General features: G+C 33.3%; 1 long non-coding RNA gene across 1 annotated transcript; it reads left to right on the top strand.

Annotated features, from left to right (window-relative positions):
• The first annotated feature begins 8,405 nt into the window (after nt 1-8,405).
• On the top strand, nt 8,406-12,359 carry LOC143239628 (uncharacterized). Its single transcript, XR_013021267.1, has 4 exons — nt 8,406-8,526; nt 9,282-9,389; nt 11,948-12,052; nt 12,188-12,359. It is a non-coding gene; the product is annotated as an uncharacterized LOC143239628 (long non-coding RNA).
• The last annotated feature ends 8,139 nt before the right edge of the window (nt 12,360-20,498 follow it).

Raw genomic sequence — 20,498 nt, 5'->3', positions numbered from 1 at the left:
GCTAAACATGCTCGCCCTCCCAGCCGTGGGGGTGTATAACGTGACGGTGAATCCCACTATTCGTTGGTAAAAGAGTAGCCCAAGAATTGGCGGTGGGTGGTGATGACTAGCTGCCTTCCCTCTAGTCTTACACTGCTAAATTAGGGACGGCTAGCACAGATAGCCCTCGAGTAGCTTTGTGCGAAATTCCAAAACAAACAAACAAACAAACAAACCACAAAGTCGGACTAGTACATATTTGATGAACGTGAATATAATTAATACAATCAGTTTAAATCAGTAATTTACCAGATAATTAACTTTCCTTACCATTCAATTAAATCATTCTGTAAAAGAATGATACTGTAGAACAATTAAAACGTAATCTTAAATATTAAACTAAATCAATAATAATTTTCAGTAACATGATTACAATAAAATAATCTGGACACATGTCTTATAACAATTTATTAATTTTCTCACAACACAGATTTTGCAATATGACATACACACAATAATACGTGTGTTAATATAGCATTTTCGGACAACATTAGTCAATGTCGGTTGTCTGATGGTCTAAACTAAATTAGAATAATTCAAACAAAATTAAAACCAGCCGTTATCATTCATATACTTATCAAAAATTGTATCTAAACTCTCAATTACTGCTTCTTCAATAACAGAAGATAACCCATTCCGAAGGCCAACCAATTTCTAGATAACTGAAACTGCCTTAGGTGAAGATGAGTCCTACCCTCCCATAAGTTATACCTGTGTTCTCAAGTTGGACTATTTTCGTTGGAAAATATGAAGAAAAAATTAGTCATCAACACAATAACAACTCTACTTTCAACCTTAAACACCTTCATCAGACCAATAACAACTCTACTTTCAACCTTAAACACCTTTATCAGACCAATAAGAACTCTTCTTTCATTAAGAGTAAACAATAGAAAAGAATAGGTTCATTATAAATAATTTCATTAGTTTTCACTCAAATATTGCTCTTTCTGTCTTCCTGACAGTAACTGTCAGCTGATGTATTTCTTCCAGATAAAATTATAAGTTCCTTCAGAAATCGTGCTTCCCTTTCCAACAGTGTGCTCTTTTCTTTATCTACTGCCTTCACTTTATTAGGATAGGCTTTAATAGGCTTTAAGCAAAGCAAATTCCAAAGAAATGCCATATTTTCTGAACCCTCTAAGAAGTTTCTAATGTCAAGGGTTCTGTCACTCAAAGACATCATGTTGCGGTTCCTTGAGATGTGGTCATTGCAGTGGGAAGGACCATGATATCTACAAGTGTGAAACAGATCCTCATTATGTAAACTGTAATGACTTTCACCCAGCTTCATTTCATTCATATCTAAGATGAGTCGAAGAAAAAGATGTAGAGCTTTTTAAAACAGTTCACAACATTTCTTATCCTGAGGCTCGAAAGTTGTTGTCCACCACTTTATCATGGACGTATTCTGCTGCACTCTATTTCATTGTTACAATGAGTGTGCAAACAGATCTCTCCGTCCATCCAAAAGAATCGTAATTAGAAACGTGGAAAGTCTTTTTCCCTCCATACTTAAGTTGACGAGTCAACATTAATATCCATCTCTGTCTCTACCATTCCTTCCAGCAGATCAACGGACTAACTTCCCATAGTTCCGAGATCAGATGTTTTCCCACGTTCATTTTCTTCTCCAACCCCAAGATGCAGAAATATTATACGTAAATGCTCTCAGTCGCTGAAATCTTCTTCCAATGACAGACCTGCTCACTCGTCCCAGGAGAGAATCCATGGAGGTCAAGAGACTTCTTTCCATTCAATAGTGTAAAGAGAAAATTCGTGGTTGAAAACAGAAGGTCTCTCCAACCAGTTAGCCTCTAAACAAGTAAAAATGGCCACATTGATTAGTGGAATTGACGACATATTGTAATTTAAATCATATCAAAACACTGACTGATGCCTATCATCCTGTGTCTTTCATTAGAGAAAATATTTTTGAAACCTGATGATGCAGTCACCCCTCAGAATTTATATATAGCAATGATAGGATGTGTGCATAGAGGGTGACGCTGCTGACTAATTAGTATGTGCACATCCTGTATTTTCCACCCGACTTAGAGATCCTAGACATCTGCGTATCCTTGGGTCATACGATCAATATTTGTTCTTTTAGCGTGTCGCTTGGAAAGACCTATGAGCAATCAAACCTTAATGCTTTCCAGGGGATTGTGTTAAACATTATCCCCTCATGGTAAGTGCTCATATTGATGAGAGAAGAAGCTACTACATATAGGTATACTTACGGATCACAACATTTCTCTCTTCAATACAGGTGTTTATTTTTCTTTTCATGAACCAAGTCAATCTTTTACTGCTATTAATCTGTCTTATCCTCTTCACATCTTCCTTAAATTACTTTAAGGGTTGACAATAGATAATATGTAATTTTCATTAGTACAGGAAGTTGTTTGTAATGTATTGTATTTTCTATTGAAACGAATCTTCTTACTTAGGAGAAACCCTGAAGACATTATTTCAGTTGTGATGTTTGCTGGTACCGTAATGTTTGATTGTAGGTGAAATTCGCTAAAACACCAATTATGTTGTTCATTGGTTGTATTCGATACACTAGGTTGCTGGTAGAATGTAGTTGAAAATTTAGCATAAAATGGCTCCTGTTAAAATTCACTGGATTTAGCCAAAAGCAATGGATTCATTGAATAGTTTTCTTCTTTGGCTAATTAGTTTTGATTCAAGTTACTTCCATTATTTTTTGATGTTAAAGTTCTCGACGAATTTCATGTAAATTTCTATCTTACAGATATCTTTTGGTAATTGATGTAGAGTTGAAGTGGATGATGTTCCAGTCTTTTTGTGTTTATGTCTTTGTTTTGAATGCCATGAAGTTCCAAGTTGCTCTTGTGAGGACATGAATAATTAAACTGTGCAAAAAATAAATTTTTGTAAGCATTGTAGGTACCAGTATGTCGTTGTGGGAGTGGCATTCTCGTGAAGGACCAACTACAAAATTCGCACCTACACCCACCGCCATGTGGAGACTTGGTGTGCGAACGAAAGTCAGCTTTATTCGAGAAGTGGAAACCGCAAGGTGCATGAAAGAGAAATGTTGTTTTTTCTATTAGATTAATAAGGGCAGAACATGCACATGTAATAACTTTATCGTTGTATCTTGATTCCATCCTCAATCACATGTAAGCGTTTGACACATGACTCTTCATATGAGTCTTAATTCACTGATGACTCTGTGGTATAGTGCTCTACGTTCTGACTGTTCAAGGTATTTTAAAATATACACAAAATGTTCACTCCTACATAGAAACATTGAATTGTTTCTAATACGACTGTCTTGGAATGTTGTAGGTAAAATATTCATTTTTCGTCTATTATAGATCATATATAAAAATTATAATTATAGAATTAGATCTATCGAAACAGCGTAAGATTGTCAGTTATGGAATACCTCTTTCTCGTTTGTTATATGTTATTTATTTATTTACTGCCACCTGGATTGGCTAATAAACATTTTGAGAATTTTAGCATTTGTTTATGTTTGATGTATTTCACACACTACAATATGTTGAATCTATAAAACTGTATAGTTCTTCACAAAGTATCTAATAAATTATTTTAGTTACAGAGTCAAAGCGTCGGATAGTGATATTTACATCCAACAACACAATGAACTATACTGAGATATAGTATAATGATTCTGATATGGATTCAGTTGACATTAGTTAGTATGTTATGATCACAATTCGAGCCAAGTAGAAATGAAACTTAGATCACATTTGCATAATAATTATATTCTCTTACTTGCAGAAAGAAATGAAACATTCATTTATACAAACCAGTTTGTTTTAACCCAATGCTGTAAAATGAGTTAAATGGAACATGTCTACCGCGGAGATCAGTCCTCCCCATTTTACCCAAGCTACAGAGGGTGTTAAATTAATAACTGAAGGGAAAAGACAACTGGATTACAGTAGACTATTTGTTGTATTACTATTGTTGTCAACATTACAGTAATGATGTGAATTACAGTAGACTATTTGTTGTATTACTATTGTTGTCAACATTACAGTAATGATGTGGATTACAGTAGACTATTTGTTGTATTACTATTGTTGTCAACATTACAGTAATGAAGTGGATTGCAGTAGACTATTTGTTGTATTACTATTGTTGTCAACATTACAGTAATGACGTGTATTACAGTAGAGGATTATTTGCTGTATTCATTGGATTTGGAAGAACGAGTGGATTCATTGAATAGTTTACGTGTTGGTTGTGTAGATTACAGTTTTGTTTATGTCTACTTCCATTCTTCACTGTGGATACAGATTATTTAAAATGGTAGTTGTGAATTTCTATCTTCTGGACATTGCTCATCGTTCGGTGATTGAAGTAGAGTGAAGTGGATTATGTTCCCGTCTTCTTCTCCTTTGTTCTGAATACCATGAAGGTTCACATTTTCACGTTGTAAATTGCTCTTGTGACTACATTAACAATTATGGTGCGCAAAAAAGAAATCTTTGGGACCATTGTGAAAAGCCACATGTTGTGGTAAGAGTGTTTTGCCACAGAATGACCGACAACGAAAATCTCACCTGCCCCCTCCGCCATGTGCAGACTTGTTGTGTGAAAGAATGGCAAGTTTATTGGAGAAGTGGAAAACAGCAAAACTCAAGTAATTTTGTGTATGTAATCAGCATGGAAGAGACATGTCGTTTAAAGTTGTTTTTCCATTACATTGATCAGGACAGAGCATGCGCGTGTAATGACTTCTTGGTGGTAGCTTGTTTCCATCCACTTTTGTATCATGTGGCTATTCAGATGCGTGTGAATTCATCGATGTATCTGTGGTCTAGTGCTCGACATTCTGAGTGTTCATGGTATCTAAACAAATACACAAAAAAGTTTATTCCGATAGAAAAACAATGAATTGTTTCTAATAGGACTATTTTGATTATTAATATTCTTTCATACAAACACCATCAAAACTATAAAAATGAAACTAAACCTATAATAACAACGTAAGATTTTCATCTAAGAAATTCATTTTCTTATTTTTTGTGTCTAATTTATTTATTTACTTTCTTTAATTAGCAAATTTTTGCATTTGTTTATATTAAATTTATTGCAAACACTAAAGTATGTTGAAGCTATAAAAACTGTATAGTTCATCACAAATTATCAAATGAAGCATTTGAGATTCAGACTCTCAACACATCAGAAGCGCAAGTTACACTCATCAATGGACTGTTAATTGTCAGTTTATTCTAATGAGAGATTGTATCCTGATTATGAAGCGGAAATCCTGGACTACACTTTGGGAATAATGTGCATTAGTGATGTCGAGAAACCCACCTGTTGAGAAATTTATATGCAAAAACGGCTCGTTTGGGTTGAGAAAATATTTTACATAGAAGAACGAACAACGTTTCGACCTTCTTCGGTCATCGTCAGGTTCACAAAGAAAGAGGTAAAAGATCGGAAGTTGACCTCATGTTTGAAAGGGGTTGTGTAACTGAGTGTCGGAACGTAGAGGGCGGTATTAGATGTTTGAATATATAATTTTATTTATTTTATTATATTAATATATGTAAAATATTTTCTCAACCCAAACGAGCCGTTTTTGCATATACATAATGTACATTACTTACTTATCTTTACAAAATATATTATAATCACAATAACAACAAATAAAAAGCACCTCTCATTTTGATAATGATTGGCTTCCACCAATTACAGAAAGAAACGAAACATTTACTTAGAGGAAGTAAAAAGCTAGTTTTAACGTTTGTGTTAACCCAAAGTTATAAAATGAGTTATATATAACTTGTTCATAGTGGGGATCAGTCCCCCCTATTTGATATACAAGTTATGATGAATCAGTGAATAGAAAAGTTAACAAAAGAATAGCCACACAAATATATTTCCGACTTTCACCAACAGGGTTTTTAAAGTCTATTATAAATACAATATTCATAGAACTACAGGTTAATCAAATTAAAAATTATAAAGCTACAAATTAAAGAGATCTCTATTTATAATACAAATTTACACCAGAAATAAATTTAGAAATGTAATCTATAAAGTAGATATGTTGTATTTTCTCCTAGTGTCCTGTAAAGTGGACAATGGCTTCTCTTATTCAAAACTTGTAGCAAAGCTTTGGTCAGATAATCAAAGGAATACAGTCAAGCGTCTAAGATTTAGATATTATACAGTGAAACACCTGTTTGATGGTTATATTATAGACTTCGTTCCACCATACTTACATATTTCACGATATCCAATATTTAAGTGATAATTAAGTTATCTGTACATTAATCATTGTTCTTGATATCTTCTGATTATTTTTCTATTATACTCTGTCATAATCACATGTGATAAAACATGTGCGTTGTTTCAAGACCTAAACTACATGGTTAAAGTATTCAAATCTTGCTTTCTTATTATACTTACAGTCACCAGTTTTGGTAATGTTAAGATTATAACATGTTAATGGATTCCTAAGACTAACCAGCAGAAACCATTACAACAATGATATTTTGATCCGAGGAAGAGGACACCTCTAGACTTCTTAGCAGCATCAGAACGTTCATTCGTGGTTGCTGGAATCTTGATTTGAAAAGACTACTCTGTCCACCAAATCACCAAACCATCTCAAATCATGTACATAGTTCAGCAATGTGCTGTTTAGTGTAGCACATTTTAAAGCCATACAGTTTGTTAAAACATTATGTAATTAAGAGACATTTTATATTTGTGAAGTTTATCTGAATCTATTCAGTGATTATGGTTAGATGTTCTAGCGCTCGTCAGGTTGTTTCATTTTAAACACCGCAATGACAGATTGTGTTTAGACAACATAGTAGGGAATGTGGAAACACTGGACAATGTGATTTCTGTAATACACAGGCGATTATCCAACATGAAAGTAAAAGCCTTGCACGGGTTTTCACTTACATTCATCTCGAACTTTTGATAAGGTGAAGATAATTTTGGAAAATAAGTTTCATTTTTTATAATTTTTTACACAAAACAAAGCTATACCAACTTCTACCAACAATGATTAAGCAGTCCCATTATCAGGTAATACACGTATTAGTACGGTATTACTAGTGTTATTAGTATAGTATTAGTGGTGTTATTTGTCACGGACACAGAACATACACAACACTAAAAGTCTAAATTCTCTCTAACTACATCAGTCTTTGTGACCAAATCAACATTAGGTGATCTGTTGAAACTACGTCCATATGTGGACACAAACACTGGGTGTTACCTGCGTTTCTTTTCTGTCTTCAAAGTACGCACCCCGCTAGTATAGCGGTAAGTTTACGGATTTACAACGCAAAATCAGGGGTTCTATTCCTCTCATTGACTCAGCAGATAGCTCGATGTGACTTTGCTTTATGAAAACACACACACTCTTCAAAGTTCAACTGTCGGACATAATATCACCAAATGACAAAATGAAGAGAAACACCTAAACCAATTATTCTAATAAAAACCAGAGGAAGTGGCAGTCCTGTTTTATAAACAGAAATGAGAACAGTTTGTCTGTTTGTATAAGTACAAACCTGGACACTAGAGGAGTCAAACCCCAAACTTTAGTTTTTAAAATCTCTCACTTTTTTGTGATAAACTGGAAAGTGTGTGGGGAAGTGATCCAGCTAAGGAGACGTTATAATATTAAAAGTGTTCAATGACACGTCCATCAATATTTAATACAGCGGATAAAGTCGACAGTTTGAAATTACAATAATTGACTGGTCTGAGTAACAAATTCAAAGAATGATTTTAATAAACTTGTCATCATTATATATTAACCAGTTTTATGTATCAATTATTTATGTTATTAACAATGGAGCTTTTCTTACATCATAGACTATCCTTATGTAACCAGTTGATTGGATCTTGGTAACTGGATTATTGTTAATAAATTAAATTATAAATCTGACGTGAGATTTGTAACACTTTATTAACATCACTTGACACTTACATAGTAACTTTCGTCCTTTTAATTTTGTGTACTAGTTATTACGTTGTGTTTTTGATTGGTTTGTTTTCAAACCCGATTTCTAGCGCTTAGAGACTACAATCTTACAACTGATGAAGTTGGCATGAGGTATTTGTATTATCTTTGAGTTTAAACACTAGAAAATAAAAAAAACATTAGAAACCAATACATCTAACTTGTGTAGTTACGTGTGTTTTATCACCAATAGTAGACGTTATAGTGATCTAGTGTTAAACTTTATTTTACAAGGTCAGATTAGTTATATGAAATATTTAGATATATTACTGTTTATGATAATTAGGAAATGTTTGTTCATCATGATTGGTTAGAAATAACACACGGTACGTTGTTGTTCATTTTGCACACGAATCGTTTACACGAGTAAAATAAAAACTTCAACCACAGTAAGTTGAGATGGGAATTATAGTTTGAAGAGGACGTATTGTAATAACGTTTTAAGTTGTAAATAATGACGGACGTAGCTTGTCAGTGTGGTGGTAGGTTTGAAGTTTTGTTATGTTATGATGGGTATATTAAGGTGTACGTCTAATGTGTTTGGTAATGAGTTTGTGTTAAATAGTATTACAGAGAAGTAGTGATAGTCTAAATGTAAGTTGAATTCGATTAATAAATGTTTGTATCGGAGTTTGGTTTAAGTAATAATTTTGAAGTGTCTTTAATTTGTGTAAGTAAGGGTAATGTAACAAACAATATTTTAAATGGCATTTGTTCAAGGGTGTTATTGTATATCTAAGGTTATCAGTTTTGTTTTAATGTGAAAATCTGGATATAAATAGCTTTTTGGTATTTCCATGTTTTTCAGTCAATTAATTCGCTTACAAAGAGAGTGAACCTAATATCCCCTATTTGAAACGTCTATTAATAATATATATTGTTGCAACATAAGCTTCACCTAATGATCAGTTTTAAATGAAATTTTATTAGATAACTTAAAACTACACTTCTCAAATTATTTTTATTTAAATCCTTTCTATTTCATGAAACGTAATTCTAATCTTTGTTTTTTTGTGACAAGATATGAATGTTAAGGTATCGTCATTACTAAAAGAGTTATGGGTGATATGTATTAAATGTACATTAATAATGTCTACATATTTATTACTTCTAAACATTGATAACAAGGTAACATTTCATTAAATGTGTAAATTAATTTGGTATTAGAACTATAATAAAAAATAAAAAGCTAATATCCATAGCTCGCTTATGCTAAATTTTTCATTCTCTTCTTAAGATCCAATATGCACGTGCATCAAAGAATGCACGTGTGGCAAAGAAGACGGATGTAAGTGCAACGCGTGCAACACAAAAGACGGAACTGAAAGAAGTTGTAAGTGTAAAGGTAGAAAATCGTTTCTTAATATACAGATGGTTATATCATTTACTTACAAGAATTATTTAGTTTGTAATCGTTTTGTGGTTTATAACTGTCAGTGTTCTTGTTTTGGATTTTTTAGTTCCATATTTAACTATTTAAATGTGATTTTTTTTTTTTTTTTCCTTTTGCCTCTACTAAGTGTAATACTTGTGCACGTCCACTACAATGTGTATTCTACTCTCAAATAACGAACTAATCTAATTTCTGATAGAGCTATCGGTTAGTAACAGCTACACACGTTAAAATAAACTAACGCTATTGAAGATTAAATAACGCTGTAGCAACAATGATAAATTTCAACCAATCATTGCAACAACACTAATGTAGGAACACATAAAAATAAGCTGATTATGCGTCTCGGTTTGAGGGAGTTTGTCCTGATGTCCGGTCTAGTTTACTAATTTGACCCCATAATCTCTACGTTCTGATAAAAAAAAAAAAAAAAGGCATATCTTCCAACAACAAACGCAAATGTTATTTACATAGAGCCCTGACCTGCTTTTCATACGCTTTAGTTAATTGGGAGAGGAACTGATGGTGCTGTTACATGGAAATTATGAAACATTTCATTATTCACCCGGATCCTCAACTACGCATCAGTTAAGTTGTACTACCTGTAATCCCAAAGATAGTTCTTGGTGCTTACCTTTAACCGTAAGGTAACCTTTTCTTTTAACCACACATCTAACAGCCATTGAGCAAATATAGAAGAGCATTGAACATCCTCCGTCTCCCCCTCTTTCACCACGTGCATATTAGATCAATGTTCAATTTTATTCATATCTTACTCGACTTAAACTACACCATAGATCGGTTGTTTATGGCTCTGCCACATCCTCAGCCTTAAAGATGCTGGAACCCATTTATCAAGGACTTCAGCTCTGCACTGGGGCTTTCTGCACTTCTCCAATTCAAAGCTTATACATAGTTTCATGAACCTTCTTTGTGCCCCTGCCGTGTGTAACTGGCTTTACTATGCTTCGAAACTTCCTTACCAAAACATCCCACCTGGAGTTGTTTTTCTTCCTCGGTGGGTCATACTTTTCAGACCAGACGCTCTGCCATCGCTATTTATATATCCACTGGTCATCTCATCGTGGCTTCTTAGTCCCAAACTGTGACCTATATTTTAGTCACTAGAGAAAAATGGACACTCCCATTGGAAATACTGACTGTTATTTCTTGAACATTTTTAATCGTCCTTCCATTCCTATTACTAGAAATGGTTCTAAATCAGGTGATTAAATGGCCTCTGCAATGGTTTGTTGTGATTCAGTAGTTGTACACAGAATCCCCCACTACTACTTCTGTATTCACTACAAGTATTCCTTTTTTATGGCAGCATCACAACTCGAGGTAAGTTAGTTTACCACAATACTTCTTTATTATACCACTGTCATCACCTCTAATAAAATATAGAAACTATCCGGGTTTGTAAGTTATGGTAAGCCTACGTATTAATAAATCCAGAGATCACCACGATCTCTACTAACCTCCCCCTAACATGTACTTAATGAAACTTCAAACATTATTTCACCGATCTGTGTTTCCTACTCCCTCAAGAAATAAGTACCAGATATGTCTCTTAGTTATGAATCTAAATATTCATATTTAGCGGCTTGCCTATTTAACAATACTGCTTAAATGCCCTTCTATACGATTTCGTAGTTAAACATAACGTTAAAGTAGCGTGAATCCATAATTTATTAAATATTTATCAGTTACCCCTTACTGTAATAAGGGTTTATATGAAAATAAATTCCAAAAACAATAGCTTTAATCAAATATCGTCTAAACTACCTTTAGAACATAACCAGTCCTAAATATCTTGAGCTGTAACCGTTGATATAGCTGTAGTTTGTCATATGGAAACTGGTTTACAAAATAAACTGGCAGACAAATTCACTTATATAAACAATAGGTTTATCAGCCCGAGTCGTTGTATCAGACTATACACAGAATTACCGTATTTCTTGCGGCTTTAACGGAATGTAACTGTTATTTACCAACAGCTATTAAGATAGCTTGTGTTGGAACAATAGTAATCCTCTCACTTAAGCGGGATTTCTTCCTTCCCACTGACTTCCTAATGTACCACTGAAATAAACTGATTTCGAAGGTTTAACACTACTTAACTTGTCCCGTTTATCTAAATGTGATATTGGGACAAGAAAGCTAATCCTGTTGTCTTGCATCTCAATCTAAAAGACGGTGGAAGATTTTCATTAGCAATTTTAACATGGTTAAAACTTCCAGTTGTAACTCCACAAAACCACGACTTCGCCTCCTGTTTCAACAATCTTATCATAATGACTTATCCTTAACGAAGTATCATAACACAACGACACTAGACTCTCATTCAGTATGGGAGTTAATATTGTGTGCATTACGGAGATTAAACTTTACGTTCGTTGTTTGACATCACATGAACCTCAAAGTAACGTTCCTGATATAACCAAATATCATAATGAACTTCAATCTATCATGACACCTCATTAATTTGTGCCATATTTATCTTTAAGATCCTACATGCACATGTATCGAGAAGTGCACCTGTGGTAAAGACGGTTGTAAGTGCACTACATGCAACAAAAAATCCGAAACTGAAGATCGATGTAAGTGTACAGGTATGTATAATCTTATGTAGTCCATACTGTATGGAATTGAACTTTAACCCTAAACGTTTATATCTTCATTCGTTACTAATGTTTCTTATAAACTTCAATTTTTATTACACATGTAATCTTATTCTCTCTCTATAGAAGGGGAAACCTGTGGCTGTTTGTCCTGCACGTGTAGTAAGACGGAATGAATTTCCCTTTACGTATTGGTCTGGTTCCTGTTTAATGAATTTTATTAGATTGTTTACTTTATTACATTTGTTACTTTCTATTTTTCCTTTAGTAAATTAATAAATTTAAATTTTTTCCGGTGTATTTATTAATCAGAAATCATTTAACTGAAACTACATAAACATTCGCTGTACCTCCTATATTTTTAACTATTGTAGTTAAATCACAACTATTACATACCTTATTTCATTGTAGATCAATAAGTTGATAATGAAACCTCAAATGTGACTTAATCGTTTTAGCAATACTACATATAATTACTTCGGTAGCGAGGACTTCCATCCTTTTTAGAAATCTATACAAAATTAGACTGGTACTTAAAGTTTGGTTAGAACACTAACCATTAGTTAGTAAATAGAAATGGGTTTTCTAATACGTTGTAACATAATCAAAATTTCATCTCTAAATCTGTTTTTTAGATGTTCTTGCTCCAGCTAAAAGGTTTCAAACTACATCCTACACTCTTTAATATCTCTCCCCTTCCTTCAAACAAACAATACAGCACAATTACATCCTATAATTCTGTATATTAATATAGGCTAAACATATATCAACCTATACCGAACATAAAATACTATTACTTGTCACGGTTAACATTCATTGTGACTAAATTAAACTACCTAATATCTGGTTGTTTCAACTAGTGCAGTCTTTTCATATGGGTAATAGAATATAGCGGTATTCCCTATAGATCAAATCTCTTTTAAAAGGAAACTAGATAACTTGCAATAGCGAAACACAACGTGTTGTTAAAGGTGAATTTTCATTACACTTAACAATTGCATTAGAAAGTGTACTTTGGTTAGGTATAATTCCTTTAGTTGCCATATTTTTAAACACTTTACGTTTCGAGTAAAAATTGAAACAAAATATGCGTGTCCTCGAACTCGAATTCCTCTAGGTCGTTTGCCTGTTACCGTGTCGTTTTACAACTATGACGTAATAATTGCCAAACGCTCTTCGTAGTGCGCTGACCGTTGTGTTCCTATCAATGCTGGTGGTTTATATAAATCTATCGGTGCTTTTGTCGGATTACATACTTTGTGAGGCTATTTGTCTTGATATTGCTACTTTATTTTACGATAACATGTTTTACTGCGTTGCTTATGGTTTTAAAACGGTTCGGCATCGGGCAAAAATTTCTTTTCGTCTCCGTGTAAAGAGAAGGAACGGATAAGGTGACGACAGTTGGTGCAAACTGTTAATAGGAAGAACTGAACTCATTCACACCATGCAAAGCTTTATCAAGATCACTTTGAATGCTCATGTGTTGTATCGGATCCCACTGTTTTGCGTTCCGTGGTTTTCAAGCCAGGCAGGTTGAGACAAAAAAAAAACCATCGGCGGTAGACAGGATCGTTCCCACCATCTTTCCTCGTGTAGAGCTGAGGACTGACCTCAGCCTGCATCGCACAGGTTCCAACCCCTCACAAGGTATCCCTTGCCATCACGAAAAGAACAAACTCAGGTACGTGTGCTGCATAAAGCGATAAACAATAAGTAGTATAATATAATCTAAAAAGTACAAGGTTTGGGAGAAGTTAACTGGATAATTAGCGTGTTTTGCATTTGTGGATCCTGAAAGTCAGTGAAACCTTGATTTCCTTGTCCAGACAGTGGATTATATTTGTCATGAGTTTAGCTTACCATTCTTCCACTGGATGATTGACTCGAAACTGGTCTGGGAGTTATCAGTATCACTGAGTTCCGCTACTCTCGCTCGTGTGTAACTGTCCTCATCACTAGAACTTGTCAGATCTGTGTCAGAAGTGACTGTTCTAGGTTCGTTCAGAGTAGGTTCGAATTGATATGGCGGTACTTGATACTGTTCAGAACGCAGTAAAAAGAACACCGCCTCTGTTTCTCCGTAAACACCGGTTATGTTTATTTAAATTGAACACGTCGGCGGTTTGTTTGGCAACTATTACGTCACAGTATTTTTCCTAGCGGCAAACGTAGAAACTAAAGCGTTCGAACTACCGCTCGGAAAGGGCTTTTTCTGTACAAGTTCTGTTTCATTTATGATCACATTTTTTTTAATAACAAAAAAAAATGTGAACCTGCAAAATTAATCAGTCCGAGTAGTTCTTATGATTGCAAAGTTTTTTTCTTTCTGTAAAATTCGCCTCTTAAACCTGACGTCAGAGTAATATGTTGAATTCAAGTTAACTAAATTAGACGTTAATACAAGTTGTATAAAACTTTATTCATAACATATTCTTATTAGGTGGTAATATAAACCTATTCTTAAAATTAGGAAACTCAAACGGTTCGTTTGAAACAAATACTCGTTTTGATGTCCCTACTATTGTATAATTAGTTTAATAAAAGTCTCTTCTTCTTACGCCCACGGCTAACAAAAAATTTCAGCCTAAGATATATTTCATTCGTATCTTCCAATGGAGATTTCGACCCATGTAATTTAGTTATCCATGTTGTTCTTGAACTTTCCTTTACTACACTTTAAATTATTTGAGTATCTTTTTGCCTATTTTTCGTGTGAATAATGTCTTACAATTCGTGACGAACGACGCACAACTTTGTTTAGCTTCTGACGTTACCTGTCTGTGGGTTTGACTTCAACCATAATATTTCCATGTCGTAACTTTCAGTTACTCTGTACATGAACAACATTATTTTTATTTGTACAATATTACCTTTCCCATATTTGGTTATTTCTCGAAAGTAAGTGAAATCGAGAATTTCCAAAGGGCTTGTATAAATACTAAAGGTTAACCTGATGATTACCAAGGAAGGTCGAAACTTTTGTGTTCTGTTTATCAGTAAATGTTAATAGTAGCTGTTGTAAAATATTTTTATTTGAAGGATGTTTCTCGTCATCAAGAATTAGAAGATCGTGTAGGTAGTTGTGACAACACTTACCATTTAAAAATGAATGTATCGTATGTGGGTGGATTTTTAAGAATTGTGTATAATAAAGCTGAACCAGGACTAATTCGTCTTCAATCTGGTTATACCAAATTGACTACAACGTTAGTTATTGTGTGGAGAATGACTTCGTAAAACAATAGAGTAATAAATCAAATTACCTAATTCATGTCCTGAGGTGTTGGTCAATACTAAATAGATTACGTATGTAGCCGCAGTCAGTTTACACAACCGGGAAAAGAAACTTGTTTCTTTACAGAAAGGTTTCCACGCATTCGGATTCACCTGACAGGTTATCTTTCTTGAAACAATTCATTTTTTAACCGAACTCATCCCAGAAAGGCGTCCACCTACAAGCGACAATATCACTCAAATTGGAAACCACATGAATGTCTTGTAAGCTCGTAAATAATTAAAATAAATATTAAAATACCCCAACACGGGTATCAAACCTCTGGTTTCACCATTAAGAGCCTTTGTATTTCTTATTAACCAAATGAGCGCGGGTCGTTAGAAACTTACGTTATGATAGTATATAATATACATAAACTATATTCATCATTTTCACTGATAAAGCAACTAGCAACTTTATTTCCATCATAACTTGTTTGTTGTTAAAATCGGAGCTACTCAACGAGAAGAAATCCAATTTTTAGTTTTACAAATTTACCGTTGCAAGTTTTCATTTTTGTAACACGTTACTTTATTTAGAAACTAGGCTTCAGATTAAATCATTAAATATTTGACGTAACAAGATAAATGCTATACATGTTCAAGGTATAACGAGGATATCGTATATAAATATATCCCAGTTGTATTACATTGTACATCTCGTAACATCTTAATTTTTAATCGTTCGCATTCCTAACCTACATCATATAACTACAGGTTTATTACTGGGGATATGTGAAAGTTGTAATCAGTTATTTATATTTAAATGACTGCTTAAAAATAAAATCAAACATATTGTACATAGAAAGTAGTGTTACTCTATTTACTATAGTATTTCTTTCTATTGAATATACATGAAAAATAAATCAAACATTTCACATAATTTTAATGAAACGTTTATCAAAAAATAAATCAAACAACAAACATTTCACATAATTTTAATGAAACGTTTACCAAAATCCTCCGATTTTTTAAAACCTTTTGTAAAGTTAAACTTTACTGATGTAACTTTAAGTTTTATATTCGTATCGTAACCATTAGCAATATAATAATACCTGTATGGATATGTGTTCAAGATTGTTCATATAATCATAGAGTGAACAGTTATTTTGGGTATGAGTATATAGAAAAGGACCACATGACACTCTACATTACATATATTATACATACCAGAATAATATTCGTGTTAATGGTTAGTGTACCTATGTGTCTTTCGTGAAGAACCATATGTCGCTTCATATCACATAGATTATACACACCAGAATGATATTTATGTTAACGGTTATTATATATATATATACATTTGTACAGAGAAGGACAGGATGTACAGAGATTATAAAGTTGTGACAATACTAGAGTAGCTACCACTTTAAGGTTGTAGATATTGACAGTACTGTAATAGGCAATGAAATATAACAGACCGAAACAACGTGATATAAAATAGTAAGTAGGTACTCTATCCCAAGGAAGGTGATAGTGGACATCCCTGACGAACATCCTGAGTTATGTGAAAGTGAGCCGTTAAGTATCAGTTCATTAAAACCCATACCTCTCCAAAACATATCACAAGGCATAACTCGGGTCGAGCGAAACAAAAACAAAACATATCACAAGGCATAACTCTGGTCGTTCGAGTGCTAAGAACAGGATTAGGCATAACAGCGAGTGCGTGGGGTCCTTAACAAAAACTTAACAAAACATATCACATCTGCGCTAGACTAGAGGGAAGTCAGCTAGTCATCAACACCCACCGCCAACTCTTGGGCTACATTTTACCAAAGAATAGTGGTATTGACATAACTCTGGTCGATGAAATACAAAACTGCTGTTAAAGTATCCTTGCTGACCGGAACAGCTTAATATATTCGTTGGATAAGGTAGCGCGGGCGTTTAATAATGCTAAATGCCTGCTTGGTTTAGTAAGGAGACAAAGTCTTCCTTAAAACGCACCTACCACATATTATTAATAGCATAAATAAAATAGATATGTCAGACAAATATAATTAGTTGTCTTTTCGTTAAATATGCCAGTAATTCAAAAAGAGTCAGAGATACTTGAGAAAATCTAATGAATAAAATATTATATTAATAAGTAATATTACAGAATCTTAAATGTTTGTCAGTACGAAAATTACAAAGAAACGTAGAGAAGGTTCGTATAACACCATAAAACAATTATTTTTAATATATATAATTCATACAATGTTAAGTTTTATGTTAAAATGGTACTAGTTTACATTTTGAAAAGGAAAAGAGAACATTGTCGCCTATTTTTCGAAACATGACAAATTATATGACCTAATATGTTGTTCTCCCTTCTGTAGTTAACTAACAAAAACAAGTCTATAATTTGAGAAATAAGTCATGTAATAAATATGCAAATTGAACATAGTCAGTATAGACCCATTTGCTCATGGCACGCTGTATTACCAACAGTTATATAACAAAGCCTAGAAAAAATTATGTAATCACACCTACATAGTTGTAAGTCGCTGTTCCACATGACTTTCTTGTTACTTTAAGTGTTGTGAAAAAAGAAGAAAAACGCAAGACGCAATTTGTTGTTTTTATATTTTGTTTCAAAAATAGTTGAACAGCATTCAATATAACTATTATGATTAATTTGTTAGAAACATTGAATTGTCAGTTTCGGAAATCCTTACCTGTAGTAAATGATAAAGAGTAATAGGAAAAACAAGCAGTTTTAACAAACTCAACTGTCTAATCATCAACAAGAATAATATAATTTAAATATAGGAGCATTTTAATTGGTTAACGTGATCTAAATATTCAAGCATTTTGTATCCTTATATGGATAACACTTTTGTCAAGCTATTTTGTATTCGTGTCTTACCTCACTAACATCGTTCAACAAAAGAAGTTAGCTATTTTTAGATGAATTTTAGTTTGGTAGATAGACGCGCTAATAGGTAAAAATCACTACAAAGTATATATATTGCTCTTATAGCTTCAATTGAGTTTATGATCCGGGTGATTTTCAAACAATGATTTCGCTCACCGTGATACGTAATCCTGGTGACAAAAGTTGCACAATAGATGGGGTTAGTGTCAAAGATAACAACATCACAGAAATCAACAACATGATAATAAAAACGAAGAAAGTTTGACAACCTGTCTCGTTCGAATCAGAAAGACAACAGAATATACATATAAGCAAAATAACTTCGAATGGCGTTTTCATTGTAAATAGAAATACTCTGTGCACCTGTATATGTTACGTTTCATGTTTAGTATTGTAAAATAATAAATTAAGAAAAGATTAAATTGTATTCCTCATTGTATTAAATGTATTCTACACAAATTTATATCGGATTTTATTGGTGAAAAGATGAAATACAACCCACAGAATTCAAGATAAATTTGCTGCAGAGGAATTAATCTAGAAAAAAATATAATTTCTAAACAAAGCTTCACTGAGTATAACAGTTTTTTAACCCTGACGGAGGAGTTGACTGAAAAATGTAACTGTCTTTCGATACCTGGTTCAGTTGTTACTAGAATACCCTCGTATCGTTGTACCGTTATATCCTTCCCTGTCTGGCATCATTATGTGCCAAATTTTATGTCTTGCTCTTGTCACCAGAGGAAGTGTTATAAGGTTAGCATAACTGGTGACAAAACGTCATAGTTCCACAAAGTCGGACTAGTACATATTTGATGAACATGAATATAATTAATACAATCAGTTTAAATCAGTAATTTACCAGATAATTAACTTTCCTTACCATTCAAGTAAATCATTCTGTAAAAGGATGATACTGTAGAACAATTTAAACGTAATCTTAAATATTAAACTAAATCAATAATAATTTTCAGTAACATGATTACAATAAAATAATCTGAACACATTTCTTTTAACAATTTATTAATTTTCTCACAACACAGATTTTTGCAATATGACATACACACAATAATACGTGTGTTAACATAGCATTTTCGGACAACATTAGTCAGTGTTGGTTGTCTCATTGTCTAAACTAAATTAGAATAATTCAAACAAAATTAAAACCAGCCGTTATTATTCATATACTTATCAAAGATTGCATCTAAACTCTCAATTACTGCTTCTTCAATAACTGAAGATAAACCATTCCGAAGGCCAACCAACCTCTAGATAACTGAAACTGCCTTAAGTGAAGATGAGTCCTACCCTCCCATAAGTTATACCTGTGTTCTCAAGTTGCACTATTTTCATTGGAAAATAAGAAATAAATGATTAGTCATCAACACAATAACAACTCTACTTTCAACCTTAAACACCTTAATCAGATCAATAACAACTCTACTTTCAACCTTAAACACCTTCATCAGACCAATAACAACTCTTCTTTCAACCTTAAACACCTTCATCAGACCAATAACAACTCTACTTACAACCTTAAACACCTTCATCAGACCAATAACAACTCTTCTTTCAACCCTAAACACCTTCATCAGACCAATAACAACTCTACTTACAACCTTAAACACCTTCATCAGACCAATAACAACTCTACTTTCAACCTTAAACACCTTCATCAGACCAATAACAACTCTTCTTTCAACCTTAAACACCTTCATCAGACCAATAACAACTCTATTTACAACCTTAAACACCTTCATCAGACCAACAACAACTCTACTTTCAATCTTAAACACCTTCATCAGACCAATAACAACTCTACTTATAACCTTAAATACCATCAGACCAACCAACTTTTCTTTCATTAAGAGTAAACAATAGAAAAGAATAGGTTCATTATAAATAATTTCATTAGTTTTCACTCTAACAGTGCTCCTCCTGTCTTCCTGACAGTAACTGTCAGCTGATGTATTCCTTACATATAAAAACTTACGTTCCTTCACAAATCGTGCTTCCCTTTCCCACTGTGTGTTCTTTTCTTTGTCTACTGCCTCCACTTTATTAGGATAGGCTTTAATTTCTCCTCCATTCTACATGCTGTACATAAAAGTTTTATATCTTTATTGTTAGCTTCCTTAAAAGTATAGGGTCATTTCACATTGCTTAATAAAATCTACCACACATTGCATACATTTAATCTAACAGTCTGTGAACACTTTACTCTTACACTGGATTTAACCACTTGATTTATACTTGTGGCTTGAAAATTAGTTGCCAATACCAAATGACAGTATCCTG

This window comes from Tachypleus tridentatus, chromosome 13 (assembly GCF_004210375.1).
Source record: "Tachypleus tridentatus isolate NWPU-2018 chromosome 13, ASM421037v1, whole genome shotgun sequence".
NCBI lineage: Eukaryota > Metazoa > Arthropoda > Merostomata > Xiphosura > Limulidae > Tachypleus > Tachypleus tridentatus.
Note: the sequence above shows the minus strand (reverse complement) of the source record. Positions and strands in the feature narration are given on the sequence as shown.